Source organism: Chroicocephalus ridibundus, chromosome 2, assembly GCF_963924245.1.
Source record: "Chroicocephalus ridibundus chromosome 2, bChrRid1.1, whole genome shotgun sequence".
Taxonomy (NCBI): Eukaryota; Metazoa; Chordata; class Aves; order Charadriiformes; family Laridae; genus Chroicocephalus; species Chroicocephalus ridibundus.
In genome coordinates, this window is record NC_086285.1 from 137,930,636 (window position 1) to 137,951,207 (window position 20,572).

The 20,572-nt window shown below is 43.7% G+C and overlaps 1 protein-coding gene across 9 annotated transcripts in view; it reads right to left on the minus strand.

Annotated features, from left to right (window-relative positions):
- Positions 1–20,572, minus strand: part of PAG1 (phosphoprotein membrane anchor with glycosphingolipid microdomains 1) — a 117,111-nt gene that overhangs the window by 45,965 nt on the left and 50,574 nt on the right. For 3 of the 9 annotated variants that reach the window (XM_063327105.1, XM_063327109.1, XM_063327110.1), the window contains exons 1-2: positions 3,407–3,976; positions 928–992 (exon numbers count right to left, since the gene is read on the minus strand). The gene's annotated coding sequence lies outside the window, so the exon portion shown is untranslated. Of the gene's footprint in view, positions 1–927; positions 993–3,406; positions 3,977–20,572 lie in introns of those variants that run through there. The other 6 variants (XM_063327108.1, XM_063327114.1, XM_063327107.1 and 3 more) reach the window with 4 other exon arrangements.

Consider the following 20,572-nt stretch of genomic DNA (forward strand, 5'->3'; position numbering starts at 1 on the left):
GTGACAGGGCTCTCTGTGGTATTTCCTCCTGTACCTACTATGCAGCGGAAACAGATGATTAAGATGAATATTCCGGGTGTCTCTAAACAAGCAGATTAAGGAAACAAGCAGCACAGCTATACTATACTAACGCTGCTGGACTTTCTAATATCCATGGGGGCTGTGTAATCTGCCGAGCACTGCATGAAAGCCCGTCTTTTAGGTCCCCAAATCGGAAGAGCTACACGATTTCCAGTCATTGTATTTCAAATAGATTCTTCATTTATTGACCATTTATTTGTTCGCTCAGCGCGTGAGGCAGAGTAAAACACGACAGAAGGAGGTGCTGGGAGAGGAGGTAAGGATGATGCTGTTTGCTGGCCATCAGCCTGCCTGCGGATAAAAGCCTGGAGCACACCGTGCCTGAAGGGGTGCGGAGACGATGGGAGCTGCCACCCAGCAGGAGAAGGGAGGAGTGGAAAAGGAAAGGGAACACTAAAGGTGGCAGAGGAAGGCCACAAAGCGATGGAATTTCTGGGAATCAGAAAACACTCAGGACTCCCCTGTTTTAATTTAACACTTTGAAGTTGAATTACATACTGCAAGTGATGCTGCACTGGGACCTGCTGTACCAAGAGGTACAGCGGACACACAGCATGATCCGTCCTCAAGGGGGTGGTCTGAGGCTCACAGGAGAGAAAGAGTATGCACATAAAACTTCACAGAACAGTGAAATTCAACATCATTTAAGACATATTATCATCTACACAGTAAACACTTAATTTTGCTCATATATTTGTCATTACTGAACAATGAAGGACCACCATATGCACGTCCTTCTGAGAAGAAATCAGATGCAGAGTGAAGCAACTTCTCATGTGGGAACTCCACAGCAATGCAAAATTAGGAAGAAGAACTTAAAAAACTGTCAGTGGGGGTAATCCTTACCTTACAACACCGTCCACGCAGGTCTTCATACAGGCTCTCCCAGTGAGGAAGCAAAAGCTTCTGTGCTGAAAAAAACGATGGAGTGCCCGTTAAGAAGTTACCGAAGAGGCCCTGCCTGCGCTTACACCCATCACAAACTCTGCTGCATCTTTTTGTTTACAGGAACATATTCAATAGATGAAAGTTGACTGTGTAAGCATAAGCTATCTATTTTAAATTGGCCCTGCCTGCTTACTGTCATATACCCTGGAGGAAATGGGTTATAAAAGTCACTGTACAAATGAGGCATGCAACATTTAGCAAACGAACTTTAAGCAGGGTGATTTTATGTGTGGGAAACGCATTTGCTCCACTTTTTTAAACTAACAGCAAATGAAACTTTGTGTTTGTCAGTTAAAACACAGCAGTAAAAGTAAAGTAACAGGCTCTACACCAGTATAAGCCAGCATATTCACAATGATAAATGACCAATTTTGAAATTTATCCACATATATTTTTATTTCCCTATAAGAGTGCCTATAGAAAAACAGCCACTGAAAACCGGGTGTGAATTGCAACCCCTTTAATTATTCTGGTTCCATTTTGTCGCTTGTGCAGACAAGCTCTGATTTAGGATTTCCACACACGCTGGTCCCTGACAAGCGCGAGAAAATCACTCAGAAGAACAGAATCTAACCTAGGGTCTCACTTCCCTCCCTCCTGGAGGTAATGACCACACATATCTCTGATAGATTAAAAAAAAAAAAAAAGGGTCTAAATATGCCTATTATTACTTTAAAATGTCCTTTTTTACTGTAGCAGGTGTTGTCTGGAACTTGTCTCACTGACGAGAAGGGCATCGTTAAGATGCTGATGTCCAAACGGCAAGACCTCCAGCCTGTGGTGCGGAGCCCTCTCCCTCTGCGAGGGGGGCGCCCAGGGAAAGCCCCCGTGGAGGCAGGGAGGAGGCTTATTACCCACCTGCCCGGTGCCTGGTGTGGCCCCACCACTGAGCATCCTGGGGGGCTGCGTGTGGATTATCAGGGCTCACATGAAGGGGATGCCGCAACCCCCCAGGCCGAGGGTCAGGATAAACCCAGGTACAGCGTTTTGAGCGAGCAGTTAGCAGTCTCGCAGTTTCCCATGGATAAACGTTCTTTCCTCCGGCCATCCTCGCTCGCTGGCCCCCTGTGCCGAGCACCTCGCGGATACACAGCTTGCAGCTCCCAGCCTTTGGCTGGCCGGCTAGCAAAGCCCCACCGGTTTTGGCAGAGGGACGTCCAGCCTGATGGGCAGCGGCTGCCGCTGTCACTAGCAGGATGTTTTCCGGAGTTTCTCCTGCAAGGCAATGTGTTTATTCTTTGGAACAGTTGCTCCCTAAAGATTAAAACCGAACAAGAGCACAAAAGCAGCGTGTGTCCTCCGGGGCTGCTATGTGCCATCGGGCAAACAGGAGGGACGAGCTGTGTTATCCAGAACGACACGCAACGCACGGTGCTGGACTGGCAGGAAAGAGCGAAGTCCTTCAACACATAGATTACACTCTCCTCTTTTTTACCCGCCCCCCCCCTTAGAAAAAATATCTTTCAAACGCCACTTGTGACATTAAGAGCTCCAGATCTGGAGTTGTGCTGGGGGGTCCCCACCGCAGCTGAGCCCGTTCACCCCGAAAGCACGCCAACCCGGGCACACAAAATGAAAAACAGCCGCAGCATCAAGGCAGGCACTTTTAAGATCACGTTCTTTATCATCCCCAAATAGCAGTACACACTCTCAAAAACACAGCTGACAATTACAAGGGACAGACAGCAATAAGACCTGGAGAAGTGCTCAGACAAAATGTACCTTCACTTTAAAACTAGAAAAATAATAGTAATTTAAAAACTACTAAAAATTCCATCGAAGCAGTAAGAACACAGGAGAAATATCTGCACAATAACGTAAAATCTGTTTAGCACAGTCCGTGTAATCTTAGTTACTACAAAGAGATCGAAAAAATACATGCAACAACGATTTTTCTTTCTGCTGAGGTGTGTGGAACAAATGTTAATTTTTTACCACTGTACAGGATGTTTTCTACCCCAGGGACTACCTGCAGGGGGGAGGAACTGTCTTGGTAATAGGAAGAAGTATTTACCTTGCCTAATGGCTATATGTTAATGTATTTCTATTAGTAAAATCCACTTAATATTGCATATTCGTAAGAGCTTCTGGCTTAAAAAGTAAGAAAGCTGGAGAATGAGACTAAATGGTCTTTTCTTCCTCTGATGGGAACTGATGCAGATTTTCTCATTACTGGTAATGCGAACTGAGCCCACATAAAGGAGAACAGACAAACTTCAATAACCCTCAGCAGCAGCACGATGCCACCATGAAGCTTTATTCTCCTAAGGAGTAGGGTGGACTTCTCAACTTCTCCCCTGGTCATATCACCCATATTTCAATTAATAACCGAACAGCATCAATCGCCACCGTGGTACTGTAAAGATAAAACCCTTACCTTCGATTAACAAGGACTGCTGGGGCCAGACCCTGTTTGCATTGTGCAGAAGACACCAGGAGAAGCCCGTAGCGAGGTGCTCTGAAAACTCCCTCTGGTCGTTCAGGCAGCTCTAGGAGTTTCTCGAGCCCCGTCCTCGGCCGCTGGCCGATTCCGTATGCACGGCGCCGATCCCCACCTTCCCCGGCTGCCAACCCGGCCACAGCTTGGGAACAATGCCGCCTCTGTCAGCCCGCCGAACGAACGCTGGCACAAAGACACGCTCATGTACAGCCCCGGACTTACTTTCCCCCCCCACCCCTTTCTTGTAGTACGGGGCTGATGAGAACGTACAGGAGAAAAACGCTTAATGTATTTGTGATTAGCCAAAGCTTCAGGAGGAGTAAGAGGGTGCTGGTGCAGGACGGGCACCCCGGCGCCTGGAAGGGAGATGAAATCTGCGCTGGCGAGAGTGCTCCCTGCCTCACTTCGCACATTTTTGTTTCAGATCCGTGGGTGGCGGCGTGAGCAAGCAGCCGAAACAGGGGAGGAGTTAACACGAAATGCAATTTTATGACTTGGAGCCTTGTCTGCCTTTTCGAGAGCAGGACGGCAAGAGGTGAAATGGCCAGGCGATGACACAGCCAGCGTGCCTTCCACATCCCACCTGCCTCCGCCCGCCCTCCCAAACTGCCCGGGACAGGTCCCCTCCCTGCTGAGGTGTTATCCCCGGGATGGAGCAGGGATGCGGCGGATGCTCTTGCACCGCTCAGAAGCCACACTCCGGAGAGCCCCGGAGCACGCTGGCTGTTCTCCCCCTCCCCGCGGCATTGCCAGTTTAATTTTCAAGAAGGCACGATGCTTCACAGTCTTAACGAGCCACTGTAGGATGAGACAATGAATGACATCCTCAGCAGATGTTTACAGCTGTCACTGGGAAGGGAGGAAGACGGCAGCATTTCAAATCCCAGTTTTCTGCAAAGCTCCCCTTGGAAATCAGAGAGGCAAAGCAGAAAGCCCTTTCAGAATCAGACGCCTGCATTTTTCTTGTTTTGAAAGGACTATCGTGTGCAGGTTGCACACATTTCACGCAACTTCAGGTTAGTTTTCTTTCCTATCAGAAAACAAGAAGTGATCTGGCCCAGCTCCAGAGAAGTCGTTGATGATCCCTGCTGAAACCAATTGGAATTTTACAGTTTAACTCAAATATTCCCAAGCCAGGCGCCACGATAGATAGTCACTGTTTCAGATTCCTCCACATTAATTATAGTTCCGATCTCCAAACACTGCAGCTGAACAGAGCATCAAGCAACAATGTGTTTTCTCCCAGAAGCAGACACCAAGGGACACACAGCCCTGGGGTGCAGCACAGCTATGAACTCATTTCAGGTCCCTGATGAACCATCACAGCGTTACAATAATTTCCCATGCAATTAGTATTAATTGGTGACTTGCTGGCAATCCCCCAGGGGCCCTATCTCACCCTTTTAGCAGGTCCTACCAGCTCAGGCTTGAGGATCATCAGCAGGGCCAGGCTGGCATCACTGGTGCCCCAGTTCTCGGGGCTCGTTTTTGCTGTTAAAATTTTTGGGGAACCGGCAAGGGTTATCTTGAGTGACGAACAATCACAGCTTTGCCGCTTCCAAATTAATGCGTATGAGTTTGTAACGTGAGACAGTAAAATAAGAGGGAGATATCTAGAGGGAATTTATAAGCTCTTTTTTGGAAAAGAACTTGTTTCAAAGCATTTCACAAAGGCCAAACTCCAACACCGTTTTTCAGGAGAACGGAGCAGCAGTGCCAGTAGCTAGTAACAGCCCAGTAAAACTCTGCATTTCATGCTCAAAATTAAGCTGAGAAAGGAGAGCTGTAAATGAGCAACGACCTCTTCTACTGTTATTCTTTAATATCAGTTCTTAAGGAAACTTTTTCGTTTTATCTATTAATGAGATCAAGTTATTTGTGTTAAGCATCTTGCCATATGGACTTAAGCAGGATCAGGATTGCTTTATACCAGCAGAGCCCCATAGCAATAAACAAAATCAGATGCTCTTTGACACAACATCGTAAATATCTAAAATGTATTTCAGAGTAGCTTCCTGGGTCTGTATTACAGCTGATGGATCTCAAACGTGATCTCTTTTTGCCCTGCAGAATTACATAAGTAATCTCAAAAATTCATATACTTCTTTAAGAAAAAAGTGCTGAGGCAATTATTTAGAGTCAAAAAGATGCCCTAAATGAGAAGTGCAGGGAGGCCAGCCTACATGCGCCATTCAATAACTACTAAAGGATGCCAACATCTAATGGTAAAATACATTAGGCAAGGCTTGTCGCTAGAGGCAAGCAGAATTACTTCAACTAAAACAGGTCAAGTATAATCAAGAGCAACGTCCTACAGGCCAGCTTTATTCCTCCTCCCTTTTCAGCCACTCCTGTTTCTAGTCCACATGAATCAGTGGTCCTCAGCATTACTCTGCTCATACCATTTTCCTCCTTTATAGTGCAATGTTTGGGAACCGCAACATAGCATCCATAGTTTGCCTCATGCAAAATGTCTAATACATGGTATACTATGGCTTGAAGGCAGTCGAGAACATTAATGATGGTTACTTCTCTTGGAAATCTTGGGGCTGGAGCAGAGTGCTACAGCCTGCCCTGTGCCGTCTCACTTTGTCTCTAACAATTTGCACCTCTAGATTTTACTTAAGGGCTCATGTTGTACTTAGGGTACACAAACTCAAATGTGAAAATCAAAATTCATAGTATTTACATTGGTCAGCAGATGTATAGAGATTTATCATTTACAGGTATGTGGTTTATATGACAGAGTTTATCCATTTTTTTCCTTGGAGACCTTCTCTCTCTGGATCTTTGTGATCCTATTTGATTCTGATTTTTTAAAGTCCTTATCGCATCGCCCTTTTTATTTCCACTTTTATGGTATGTAAAGATCCAGCCATTATTTTTTAGTGTCACATGAAAAATGAATACTTTCAGACTATTCTCACAATTATTTTAAAAGTACAGAAGACAACCTCATTTTCACTGGTGTAACTCCACAGTAATTCAATTAACTTCCAGTATCTTTGGATGTACACCATTCATCTGAGATGTCCCTCTCCTCTATCTCTCACATCCTTAGCTCTCAAAGAGTAGAAAAACCCACAAAAAAAAAAATAAATCCTCAGTTTAGGTGGCAAAAGAGTTTTGTCATTCAGTGGAGGGATGGATCAAGGAACCACAGGACGGAAGTTTCAGAGAAGATCTTTTTTCCATAAAAACACGCAAGAGGAAGGAGCGTGGTGCACACTCTAGCAGGGACAGTAAGGTGCAGTCTGTGTCTTTGGTGTTGCAGGAGGATTATTAGATTTCTTAGTGTACTGCTACTGTGAAAAATCTGGGTTGCTCACAGGCTTTTATAACACACACACACGTTCATACTCCCACTTTACATCTACAGCTAAGAGACAGAGGGATACAACATTCAGTTTCAGAAGACACAATAGGGAGTTTCTTTCTCCAACAAAGAATGCCAAGACTTAGTCACTGCCACTCGAACACCCTGATATCAAATTCAGTCCTTACAAATACAAAGCAAACATCTTTAAGCAAATTATGAACATCTCTGTCCATACAGATAAGAGTTGCACTTGTAAATTACTTCTCTAAATAGGTGTTACATCAAATCTTCAACTAGACAAAGATAGATGTGTTCAGGCTGCAGTAGGTGATAATGAAGCCTTAACTCTAGAGATCTTAGTTAAATTTGCATTAGCTGTTGATGAAAACCAATTTGATAACACTGCTTATTCTAGGCTTCCCTGAATTACCGTTTTTCCAGTCAAACTTGTCACTGCTATTCCTTCCCGCATTAACTTTGTTAGAGCATTACTTCCAATGACAGTTTTATTTGAGGCACTGCAGGGCATCGGTACGTGCATCTCATCAGGTCCTTCCACCTGCCTGAGCCCAATGCTGGACTGTACCAGGTTCTCTCCATCTACGGGAGATCTAGGGACTAAACACATAATTACACTTCATCAAGCACCACCTTTTGCTCTGGCTGGGAGCTTGTCAATCCTAGGAAGTACCTGCACATCTCCTATGGATGCTGAAGACACGCACATGCCAGGCTGCCTCCACTGCTGAAGAGGGCTGTATTTAATTTTGAGCTATCTATCTTAATGAAGTATTTTACTTGGACACAGATCATTTGGGTCTACGGCCTGTTCTCTGCTAAAAGCTCTTGACTTACTCAGGTGAATATGTCGTCTATACAAGTTACACAAGACTTATGGCCATATGGACTTTCATTTGGCATATTTAGCGTGTGTCTAAAGTCCCTTCTTAGAGCAGTCAAGTCAAAGCCTCATAAAGATTTAAAGTATACCAACACAATCTAAGTTTAATATTGTGTAATACAAGAATATAGATAATTTTCTTAAATCTTTTTTTTTTTTTAATGGAAGTTGGTTTGCAGCATTATAGAAATTATGAACTACTATACATTCAATGAAGCATTTTTATAATGCCGTTCACAAATTTCTTTCTCTGTCAGATTAGCACTGATAACAGAACTGAAACTTTCATCTTTTCTGCTTCCAGTATTTATCACAATAATGCACACAAGTCTATGGGACTGGCTGGGTTACATCCAGGAGTGCTGAAAGAGTTGGCAGACGTGCTCGCCAAGCCACTTTCCATGATCTACCTGAAGTCATGGCTAACTGGGGAGGTCCCAATGGACTGGAGGGTAGCAAATGCAGCGCCCATCTACAACAAAGGCAGAAAGGAGGATCCGGGAAACTATAGACCTGTCAGTCTGACCTCGGTAGCAGGGAAGGTCATAGAGCAGATCATCTTGAGTGCCATTACAAGTCATATAATGGACAAACAGGGGATCAGGCCTAGTCAGCACGGGTTTAGGAAAGGCAGGTCCTGCCTGACGAACCTGATCTCCTTCTATGACAAGATGACCCAATTATTGGATAAGGGAAAGGCTGTGGACATTGTCTACCTAGACTTTCGAAAAGCATTTGACACTGTCCACCATAGAATTCTCATGGAAAAACTGGCAGCTCATGGCCTGGATGAGCGTACGATTTGCTGGATCAAGCACTGGCTGGATGGACGGTCCCAAAGAGTGGTGGTCAATGGAGTTAAATCCAGCTGGTGGCCGGTCACAAGTGGTGTCCCTCAGGGCTCAGTGTTGGGGCCATTTCTGTTTAACATCTTTATTGATGACCTTGATAAGGACATAGAGTGTATCATCAGTAAGTTTGCAGATGACACCAAGTTAAGCAGGAGTGTTGATCTGCATGAGGATAGGGAGCCTCTACAGAGAGACTTGGATAGATTGGATCGATAGGCCAACGCTAATGGAATGAGCTTCAACAAGGCCAAGTGCCGGGTCCTGCACTTGGGCCACAACAACCCCATGCATCGCTACAGGCCTGGGGAAGTGTGGCTGGAGAGGTGCCTGGCAGAAAAGGACCTGGGGGTTCTAATTGACAAGTGGCTGAACATGAGCCAGCAGTGTGCCCAGGTGGCCAAGAAAGCCAATGCCATCCTGGCTTGTATTAGAAATAGTGTGACCAGCAGAAGCAGGGAGGTGATTGTCCCCCTGTACTCAGCACTGGTGAGGCCACACCTTGAGTACTGTGTCCAGTTCTGGGCACCTCAATATGAGAGAGATATCGAGGTGCTGGAGCGAGTGCAGAGGAGGGCAACGAAGCTGGTGAAGGGCCTGCAGAATAAATCCTATGAGGAGCGATTGAAGGAGCTGGGACTGTTTAGTTTGAGGAAGAGGAGGCTGAGGGGAGACCTCATCACTCTCTACAACTACTTGCAAGGACATTGTAGAGAGGTTGGTGCTGGTCTCTTCTCACAGGTAATTAGTGATAGAACAAGAGGGAATGGCTTCAAGCTACAAGAGGGTAGGTTTAGACTGGACATTAGGAAAAAATTCTTCACAGAAAGAGTGGTCAGACACTGGAATAGGCTGCCCAGGGAGGTGGTGGAGTCACCATCCCTGAATGTGTTTGAGACTCGTTTAGATGTGGTGTTAAGGGATATGGCGTAGGGGAGAACGTTGTAGAGTGGATATGATGGTTGGACTCGATGATCCCAAGGGTCTTTTCCAACCTAAATGAATCTATAATTCTATGATTCTATCAAGCTTTTGAGCACAGCTCTTTGCTTTCCATTTGTAGTAACCAGAATTTCCAACTGTTTTTTCACCCAAATACTTGATAGATTTGGGCTTGCTTTGTCCAGACAAGACTTAATGCATTAAATCTGCTACATTCAAGACTAAATACTTACATATGGTTTCCTAATGCTACTCATTAGGACATGGATGGGTACAAATTTGCTTCCTTCGACTTCAGCTTGCCTTTTATTCTTCCCTGCAGCTTGCTCATTTTTATTAAAAATGAAGAAAAAAATCACATTACTAAGTTTTCATTTTTCACTCTTCCTAATCTTCAGATTTATCCCATTTATAAGGCCCAAATATTCTATGACAAGAGTTCTTTAGACCATTTAACAGGAGCAAAGTCTTGAATGACCAGGGACTTTCTTTTTTGTTTAATCCTCTCCTGCATCCTCCTACTTTTCCTATTTTCCACTCCTTAATTAAATTTCAGGTCAAAGCTCTTTCTGACTCACGACATTCAACTGTTTTCAGATTTGGTTAAAAAATCATGCAAATCCATTATCCTATATTGTCATAGTGAACCCGGAGAAACTCTCCTGAATTATTTGGATATATGTACAAGATCTGATTATCTAAATCAAATTGCTAAACTCTAAATGCACAAGGGAATAATAATTTTTTTTTTTCTTAATGTCAAATCAGATTAAAGTGTGCTCAAAATAATTGGCCAGACTATTGGATGCTAGTGGGCAGAGGTTCTGGAAATGGAAGTGACACCATGATAATTGGCAAAACGGCCACCAGAAGATATAAATCTATTTACGATTTGAGGATTTCACTTGGAGATTAAAAATGCAAGAGACAAAGAATGACATCTGCCAGTCATTTGCTGACAAGTTGCGACAGAGCAGCTGAGAAGCAGGACACCTGTGTCACTACTTCCTACCCAGCCATGACTGCTCCGCATCCTGCCTCCCACGGCCAACTTGCATTTCCCAGTCCTGATCTTGTCAGACCTGTTTGAATTATCCCGGTTTTGCTGACAGGATTGGTGGCATCATATAATACACAGCAAAAGCATAGAAGATAAAACTGTTTGTATTCAGCAGATTGCATTTATATGAAAAGTAATTATTAAGATGTCGTTCTCTCTGTACAAGCAAGTACTTGCACAAACTATGCAAGTCTTCTTACCAGAGCTACTGCTCTGTAGGAACTGTTGGACGCACATTTAAGTACTGAATCAGTGATAAAGATGTCAGTAGCATTTATTTAGTCATAAAACCAGGGATATTAAAAAAAAAAAAAGAGAGAGAGAAAAGCAAACCATTCTTAGAAGCTTTGATTTAACCACAGCAAATTGAGATAGCCTTTACTACTGGAAGATTCAGCACAATACTGGAACCTCAGCACAAGAAGGACATGGACCTCTTGGAGCGGGTCCAGAGGAGGGCCACGAAGATGATCCGAGGGCTGGAGCATCTCTCCTATGAAGATGAGCTGAGAGAGTTGGGGTTGTTCAGCCTGGAGAAGAGAAGGCTCCGGGGAGACCTTATAGCAGCCTTCCAGTACCTAAAGGGGACCTACAGGGAAGCTGGGGAGGGGCTGTTTGCAAGGACATGTAGCGATAGGGTGAGGGGCAATGGTTTTAAACTAGAACAGGGCAGGTTTAGATTAGAGATTAGGAAGAAGTTCTTTACAATGAGGGTGGTGAAACACTGGAACAGGTTGCCCAGAGAGGTGGTGGAGGCCCCATCCCTGGAGACATTCAAGGCCAGGCTTGATGAGGCTCTGAGCAATCTGATTTAGTTAAAGATGTCCCTGCTTACTGCAGGGGGGTTGGACTAGATGACCTCCTGAGGTCCCTGCCAACCCAAAACATTATAAGATTCTATGATTCTATGATTTCAGGAAAAACTGGATGGGATGTAGACTGTCAGTTAACAGTTCTTGGTCTCTCTGATTATCATCACTATATCCCTCACAGTGAAAACTCGTTTAAAAATCAGGAAAAACAAGATGAACAAGCTTAATTCCCTTCAAAACACAAATATAAACTTGGTTAATTATGTCAAACATTTTTTAATGCAACCTGGGCTGTTTGTGCTGTTCTCCTAGTTACCTGCAGGACAGAGCAGAGACCTGGCTGCCCATGCACTCACTTCATGTGGCACTAGCTTGAAATCTAGCAGTATTGCCTGAAGTTTGACCTATGTTACAGGTATAAAAGAAAAAAAAAACAGCCTAAAGAAGCTGCTGGCACCTCAAATTCGTAGACCTTATGGAGCAGATGAACAACAGATCAGTAAGAGAAGGCGTTCCCAGCTTCTTTCTGGTACTATTGTCTTGCTATTTTATGCTTTTTGCCTGAACCCCACACTACCTGTGAGAGATTAGACCTGGTTTTATATCTACTATTATATTGTTCTTTGATACTTTGTTCTCCCTTGGACAAATTTGCCATGGATGGATTGGCATCTATCTGGAAGTCTCACCCAAACTTGGTTCTTGAGGTTGGACTGAAAGAATTTAGAGAGTAATTGAAAAGGAAACTTAAAAGAGCAAATCTCACAAGTGTCTGATAAAGCCAGGCTTACGCAAGGGTGCTGAGAAACTGGACCCTGCCCTGATTTTCCAGTATACCTTCAACTCCATGGCACATCTGAAGCAAACATGTCTCAGGGTGAAGTGGCCCAGTAAGCCAGAGGTGCCTGACCACCACGGGAGCTCTCTGAAGGCTCTCTTTTTCTTTTGTTAAATTGAGCAGCTAGAAATACACCTGAACTATTCAGAGAAGTTTCAGTCCAGAAACACTCATCCCCACCGCAGAAAGCCACCGAAGAAGAATATTCAACCAGTTTTCCACTTGCTTCTAGCAGCAGTAATTAATGTGGGTAGTACAACAATGAAAATAAAACAAAATTGCCAATTCTTCCTTTCTCGTATCTGTTCATAAAAGTTTTGCCCTGATCATACAGCATGGTTGTGACAGAAGCTGGTTTTGTTTTTGTTTTTTATAACTAATAACAACATCATGAAAACTATCTCAAGCATCAAGAGTCAATCACAGCCAGCAAGCAGGGGCTGAGCCTCCGGCATGCTCCACTCCACCAGCCTTTGGTATACAAAAGCCAGTATCTGCGATAGAGACTTTACCCTATAATTATTAAGTAAGTCTCTACGGGACCACGGCTCAATACAGACGGTGATGCCAATTGGAAGCTGCTGAGATAGCCCACCACTGACAAGAAATAAAAACTACCGAAAAGATAAAAAAAGCTGTAGAACCGGAGAAATGTCAGTAGATGCGTTTTGCAGCTACCTGTCATTTGTGTGCCATCACCTGCCATCTCCCTCCCGTGCATCGAAGGTGGCAGACAGAGTGGACTGATGGACAGAGAATGCAGAGCATCACCGCCATGACCAGCACCCAGACAAGAAGGACTTCCCAGAACACTTGTATGTCTCTTCCTTTGGAAAATAACCTTTTAAATCACTCTGCCAGCAGGAACTGAACACAATGCTTAAGGAATCCTGCAATAGCTTGTGGATGACAAGATTTTTTTTTAACCTTTGAATGTGACCTCTGTCATTTTTACATAAGTTACTGAGACAACCAACGGGTTAGCAGAACCCTGCTCACCACCTCCAGACTCCGTACTGGACAAGACAGTAAACAGTATTAGCTATGCCAGCTTACCGAACAGGGAGAGATGCTAGCATAAAACCCTAAACCAGAGTTTTAGAGGGGGGACTTGCTTAATCGAGCAAGCTTTGCCAGGAGATGTAATTGAACACCGCAGAGGATGCCATTAGCCTACCTTTAGAAAAAAAAACACGCTTCACCAAATCCTGAAATTCTTGTTCAGTATTTGCATTAAATCTATGGGAATTGTACGGGCTTCAGCATGTGTTTTCTCCCACACCAAAGCAGCCAGATGGACAGACAGGGATGTGAGAAAAACATTTTCTGTCAAGCCTGAGGGGAGATGAACAAGTAAAGAAGCCCCCACGTACATCCACCCCCCACACTCCAAGCACGCACACCCCCCTGTAACTCAGAGACTGGCCTTCCCAGAGCTCTCTTCCCTTGAGGACAGAGAAAGCAGCGGCTGGGCAGCCAGAGGGGTGTACTCCTGCCAGCACTTCCACCGCAACCGGGAAGCGTTCCTGGGGTGCCCCGCGCTGTGCCGGAGCGAGGAGCAAGCCTGGGGCTCCCCACCTCCACCACCCTGCCACCCAGCACAGCCATGGGAAGAGAGGTCACCCTGTTTCGTAGCTGTCAGTCACTGCAACACAGAAGGTGGCTTTGTATCAATAGTTGTTGTTCTACTAAAATTCATCTTCCTTAGCTTGTTTCCCTCCTAACAGTTGTTAATGGATTTCATTACAGTTTTTCTCCTTTTTAATCCGCATTCCTCCCTTTGCGAGGAAGGCGCCGGAGCAGCTGCAGCCAGCTGTGAACTTTCCCATGGGGACCCTGACTGCTGCCTCTGGGACACCAGCGACAGTCCTGCCATGATGGAGAGCATCTTAACTTCAGACAGGATCACTTGGCGCTGCTGTGGGAGTCCGGGCAGTAAAGTGCTCCTCAACTTCCATGGGGAGATGAGTGTGCTTTACACAGTGCAAGCAAGAGAAACATTTCCTCTGAAATCAGTGGGGCAGAGGAAAAATTAATCCTGCAATATATTTAGGAAAGCCCCACCATTTCTGAAGTGTTTCAGGAAAAATGTTCAACAAATGGTAATTGTACCCTCCCCGCCTTTGCTTTTACTGTCTGAGGAGGGGAAAGACAAAATATTTCTTCTCTTTTTCCATCAGTTTTAAAATCAGATTTTCAGGGTGGCTGTTAGCATCCTCTCCGTACTAGACACCAGAAGTCACAGGGAGTCAAAGCCTGAATCTTTGCTCAGACAAATCTTCTAGGAACACCAGCTTGGAAAGCATCCCCTGGGAAACCAATGCCTATTCCCTGCCACTGGAAACATCACAGCCAATAATCCCAGTCAGGCCAACTAATGCGGGTCTCTTGATTTTTTTACTTTCCTAATTTTATGGAACATAGAGAAAATAAACTCAAATAAGGGCAGGTTATCTCACATGTGTAGCCCCCTCAAAACTAAACCACAGACATCAAGAATGTGAAATACCAGCCATACACAAATCTTCTCCAAGAGATTCTATTAGCACAGAGATATAACTGAGCTGGCAGATACGCCTGAAAAAATTACATGTCTTGTACATGCTCTGAGAAATTACCTTGCCTCTCTTTATGAAGCTGCTTTTTGGGTGAGGGGGTGTTGGGTTTGCTCTAGTTTTAGAGTGGGTTTTTTTAACACTGAATTTCCATTAATTCCAAATCATGATTAAAAAAACCAAACAACTTATTTTGCTTGTGTTTCATGAGCTGCTCCAGCCCTCTCCTGCCGGCAGCGTTAGCAGTACCGCTCACAGCACTGGATATTGCCTACTTGATTCATCACTAAATCAACACAACATAAATCCCCCAGGCACGCCAAAGCAACACTACACTAATGCTCCAGCTACGCTGCAAGAGCATCTCTCAAAACGCCTAGAAAATTGTTTCAGATGACCATGGCTTTGTTCTCGCTGCACACTGGTCAAGAAGTGGTTAAAATGGATGGTGAAAACCACTGCAAGTAATCTGAAAGACTGCATTCCCATCATGTTTGCCACTTTAAATCCTATTTTTACCTACATAAACCTTAGCGCAACGCTGTTCTGTTGAAATCATTAGAAGCACTTTGGCTTCGTGGAGGTGGAAAAGCCCAGACCCTGACCCAGCATGCAGGAGTGCCACCGCTTCACCTGCCACGAGCCTGCGGTGCCGCGTCAGTCATTTATTTCTCCAGACATCCGCCTGCTTAGGATGAAGCTTTTACAGGAATTGTTTTAACTACATTCTGTCCTGTGCAAGCACGCAGCCAAAAAAATTTAAACCCCGCTCTTGACACAGTCTTTTTCAATAGAGATGGAGTTCATAGGAACCATTTATCCTTCACATTTTTATTTTCAGCTTTATCGTTTCCATTTGCTCAAGACCCCTTGTCATGTCTCATTCTTTGGCTCCAGCCCTAAGAGAGTTACACACATGGTTATTTTGACCCAGCATCATCTTCCTACCCTCAATTCTGCCTTAATTTAAAAAAGACAAAAGCCAATGCCCTACCCCTCCGTACAATTTTATGTTCTTACTAATAGTGTCCAAAGGGCGGATGAACGCATGAAAACAACACAGAGCCGCACACGTGCAACATGAAGGATTCCTATCGCTGCAGAGACCTTATCTTCTAGGTTTTCCTGACTGTACAGTAAATTAGAGACACTCCCAAATGGTGAAAACTAGCGAGGAAGTTTGCTTTGCAAACAATTCCCTTTAAAAACGCCTCGTAAGGAACTATTTGGCAGCATTAAACTTTTTGTCCCTTAAACATGCAATTCTCTACTGAAAGCGGATAATGTGAAATAAAGTACCGGAAAATGAAGCGATTTGAGATTATACACAGTCAGTTGGACTTTCTCTAAAGAACCATTACACGGACCCTTTACAGCTTGCAAAGCTGAGTTTCTAGAAGCCGAAAGAAGCAGCGTGGAGTAACTGCAGGCTCATGTCAAAGGACAGCAGCAGGCAGGACCCCGCATAATGGGTTTGCATTGCAACCGCACTAATACCCTCGTCACATAAAAGGGCAGGAGCGATAAATGGGAAATGAATGGGAAGATTAATTCCTGGTGGCTTTTACAGCTAACATCCATACCACCGGGGCAGCAACACCAGCCAGGAAGTTTTGTTCCTCTCAGCAAGGTTGGTCCCTGCTCTGAACTGGGACCTTGACTCTGTGGCATGGCAAGCAGGACAGCTTGCACATGCTACAGATCAGGAGGTTTCAGAGAGATGAATGTGGAAAATATATATAGGGATGAGCACTCTCCTTGTTGCTTGAGGATACCTGATTTTGGCCACTGGGCCAGCCCATCATTTCTCCATCATTAGTGTGGAAACACTTCCTGCAGGCTCATGCTCCCCGGAGCATTGCAGGAGGGTCTGGCAGCTGGGAAAGAGAAAGATGGATCTTCAAGCCTCTGAAAAGATAGAAGAAACTCAGGATAAGCAGGTATCATCTGTGCTAAATCGACAATCAGCGAGCTCAATGTGCTTGGTGGCTAGGCTGGATGGCCACCTGAGATTCACCAGGCTGGAGCTCTATGTCCACAGCCTTCCAGACACAGTTTAGGAAAAAGTTCCCTGAAACAAGATTTAATCTTTCCACTGGAACAAAAGTTCAGAAACCTCAAGATAACCTTGCACCAGCTTCCTTTTTCCAGTGAGATCCAGCTTCTGTCTGGCAAATGCTCAGGAGCTGCACGCGGCCAAAGCTTTATCGTTCTCTCACTGAGCCTGGGTTGGGAATCTTAAAGCAGCGGGATGCTGAGTTCAAGTAATTTCAGTCATGGCTCTAACTTTTGAAAGGAGCAAAAATAAAAACAAAGAACTGACACTAGTGATGCTTGCAATCACTGCCAAAAAGCAGAATCTACCATATGAGCTGAAAAATTAAATATATAACATAAGAATTTAAGAGCGCAGGTGAAATCAGAGCAAAGACACGTCTTACAACAGAACAGTAAATAGAACTGGCAAAAACACGGCTGCACTTTAAAAAAATAAAAAACAATAAAAATTCTTTAAATCAAGTTGAAATTAAAACTACTTAGACTTAGCTACAGGTATGAAAAGATACATACTTGCAAGGAAGAAAATAAAACAATATGGACCTAGCAAGAAATGTTACTATGCTAAGATAAAGCCACATGAAACTGTACATGTTGAGAAAGACTGTTTGTCTTTTTTTTTTTTTTTTTTTTTTAAATAGTACAGCTTCCCATCTGCTTGTGGAGAACAAACAAGGGTCCCAAGGCCATGATCCATACCAGAATCCATGCTCACTCTGGTCTCCCATACCACAACCACATCAAGCTTGGGCCTTCCATATGTCGCTGAAAATGTGTCCGAGAACTTTTTGTGTCCAAGCTCCAGGTGGAGAGCTGCTGGGCCCTTGAGGAGCTCACAAGCCTCTACAGACAGAGTGCTCTTCAGAAGTGCCAGCACCCAAAGGAAAAGATCCTTCAGTTTTGGAACTAAGCTCACCTAGGGGCTTAACACAACAGAAATTAATGTCTCTTCTGGGCGTGACACCCCAGTGGGGTGCATCGTGGACAGGCGGTGGCATTGCTGCTGTCCCTTGGCAGGCACTTGGGGCTGACCGTGGCAGAGGGCTCGCCAGGGGAGAAAAGCCAGGAAATACAGTGAAAGTGAGACAAAAGTTGTCTTCTCAACTCCCCTTCACGCAAGGACCTGGATCTTTTTGAGCCAAATCAGTGCTTTTCAGTGTTTTTTGTCCTCTCCACCCTGAGCGCTGACACCGTGAGCCCTCCAGGCTGTGCAGACCACTGCCACATCAATATTCGCAGAGGAGATCCTGAAGAAAGTTCATTTATTTTCCAGCATTATTACAGTTAATTGGAAACATCTGCTACAAATATCTGTATGCCAGAAGCATCCCAATCTACTAGGCAGTCTCTGCAGGAATACCCACTCCGTCTTTTCTGGATAGGTTTTGCCAACGGCATCTTTATTGTCAAAGAAAAGACACCATAAGACTAATCGTCCAAATGCAGAGTTTAAATTGTCTCTGCTCGTTTTCACACAAAGTAGTAACATATGTTGTGCTGTCACAGCTGTGAAAGATATTTTCATCTCCTCGTTTGGCTTTTAACTGTTTTCTTGCAGTGAACCAGGTCAAAGAGTTTTGGGAACACTGCTCCCCTCTGACACCCAGTAGCATCCTTAATCTAACACAGAGCTGCAGTGAGAATATCCAAGCATGCGCAATTAACATTTTACATTTGTATCGAGATTAATGTCAATATATATATTAACTTAAGTACATTATTTAATGTAATGTGAATGTTAAAGATTTGCGTAAGTATTTACGTGAATAAAGGATAATTATTTGAATGTCTGGCAGAAAAAAGTTCCTGTGGGGACAGAAGACAGCCTAAGTACGAAGTATTTGCAAACCCCAATAAATATATTCATTGAGACCTACTGAACATCTGGACTGGAACTTACAAACACAGGATTTCTAAAGAGGTCATAAAAGATAATGAAAAACCTAAGCGCAGGCTGGACTTTCTAAATATTATTAGCCCTCTGTCTGACTCTGCTGGAGTTTTCTTTTTAATAGGCTGAAATGTGAGACATGACCACTTTTAGCAGAATCAATCTGTAAAAATTTAATAATGAAAGAAAATCAGAACATCAAATTTATTTTTTTTTAGGGAAAATGATGAACAAAGACATTCATATGTGGTTAAATCTCTAATCTTTAATGAAGTTAGACCAAACCAGACAATGTCTATACTATAGAGCTTGCCCACAACAGCTGGAGACTTCTTACTGGCTGTAGAAGGCAGCATGATGGAAAAAAATTGTTTAAAAAGGTAAAGAGTAATAACTCAGAACCTCCAAAGACATCTTTGAAGCAGATGCTCTTCCCTAAGATGCCAGACTAGGAAAGTTTATTCACAGAGAAAAAAAAAAAAAAAAAAAGCTGAGATTTTGAGCCTGATTTTTTTAAAATAAATTACCACAGCTAAGATTTTCACGCAGATGGTCACTATGAATTCTGATCTCAAACCAGATTAGAAACAGATTTCCCTTATACATGAAAAGCAGGAATCAATCTTCTGTAACGTAATCTTCTTAGACCCTCTCCCACCCCAAGGGTAAGAACAGCCACAAATTTTTCTTCTAACAGTGTGGGAATGGACATTTCTCTGTCGCCACCATTAAGAAGTTCCAAATCATGCTGAAGGAACTTGCACTCATCGGCAGACAGAAAAAATGAACTGTGAAAAGCAGAAGATCATGTAACGTCTGGATACATACTTTCATTTGGCAGAATCACGATGCTGATAGTAACAACACAAAAATTATAAGGCCTCTGACTGAAAGAGCAAGTATTCCCTTATTCCCTGGAACAGAATAGTTCCCACACAACATTATAACTGGACAATAATTAGGATGTGAACTTTTGGGCCAGCTTTCTTTATGTTGTGCAAGGAGTTTATGAGGACCATCATCACTTCAACTCTTGTGTTTGAACAAGCTAGTTGTTTGTATTTCTTTCTGTTTTCCTCAACAAGAGGCAATGATAAGGCTGTGGGTGATTATCACCTGTACTAAATTCAAGACATACTAAGTGAATAAACCCATGAACCTCAGTGTTCAAGTTCAATACCAGTTAAGTAGTAATTCTTGAACCCTAACCATACTGTTGTACAAAAATTATTACTACTGCTCCACAATTTTAAGGCATCATCAACACGAAAACTATACAGCGAGGCGTATAGTTCCTGAGGACATTCATAGGTCTTTAAGCCACAAAAAATAAAATTGCACCCATTCACCCATTTGGTCTGTGATGCAGCTTTCTCTCAGAGAAGTGGTGGGTTTGGTGGCCAGTGTCACAACTTCCTCTGTGCCCTTGGGTAAAGCCTGGATCAAACTTTTCTGGATTCACTGCAGAAATGCAGAGGCTGTACTCACACAAAGGTGGGAGATGTGCCATTTCTGCTGGGACTGAGCAGCACTAGATGAAGGAAAGAAAGAGGAAAATCGCACATTCTTGTTTGTAGCATCAAGTCGCTCTCGATTCTCACGTTTGTTGGCTTGCCATGCTGCACGTCTGACACAAAAGACAATCTTACTCTCAAAGCGGAGTAAATCAGCAAGTAAAATTCTTGGAATAACAACAGTGAAATCTGTCCCACACTTGCCTAAAAATGCACATTAAACCTGCTTTAGCCATGAAAACTTGATTAATGTGTTTAATATATTTGTAAGAAAGTCATTCATGGCAAGGGTAAACAATGTAAACATGGAAACTGGGAAAGAATAATTTTAAGAAAAAAAATAATTAAACAGATGCTTTAGGACA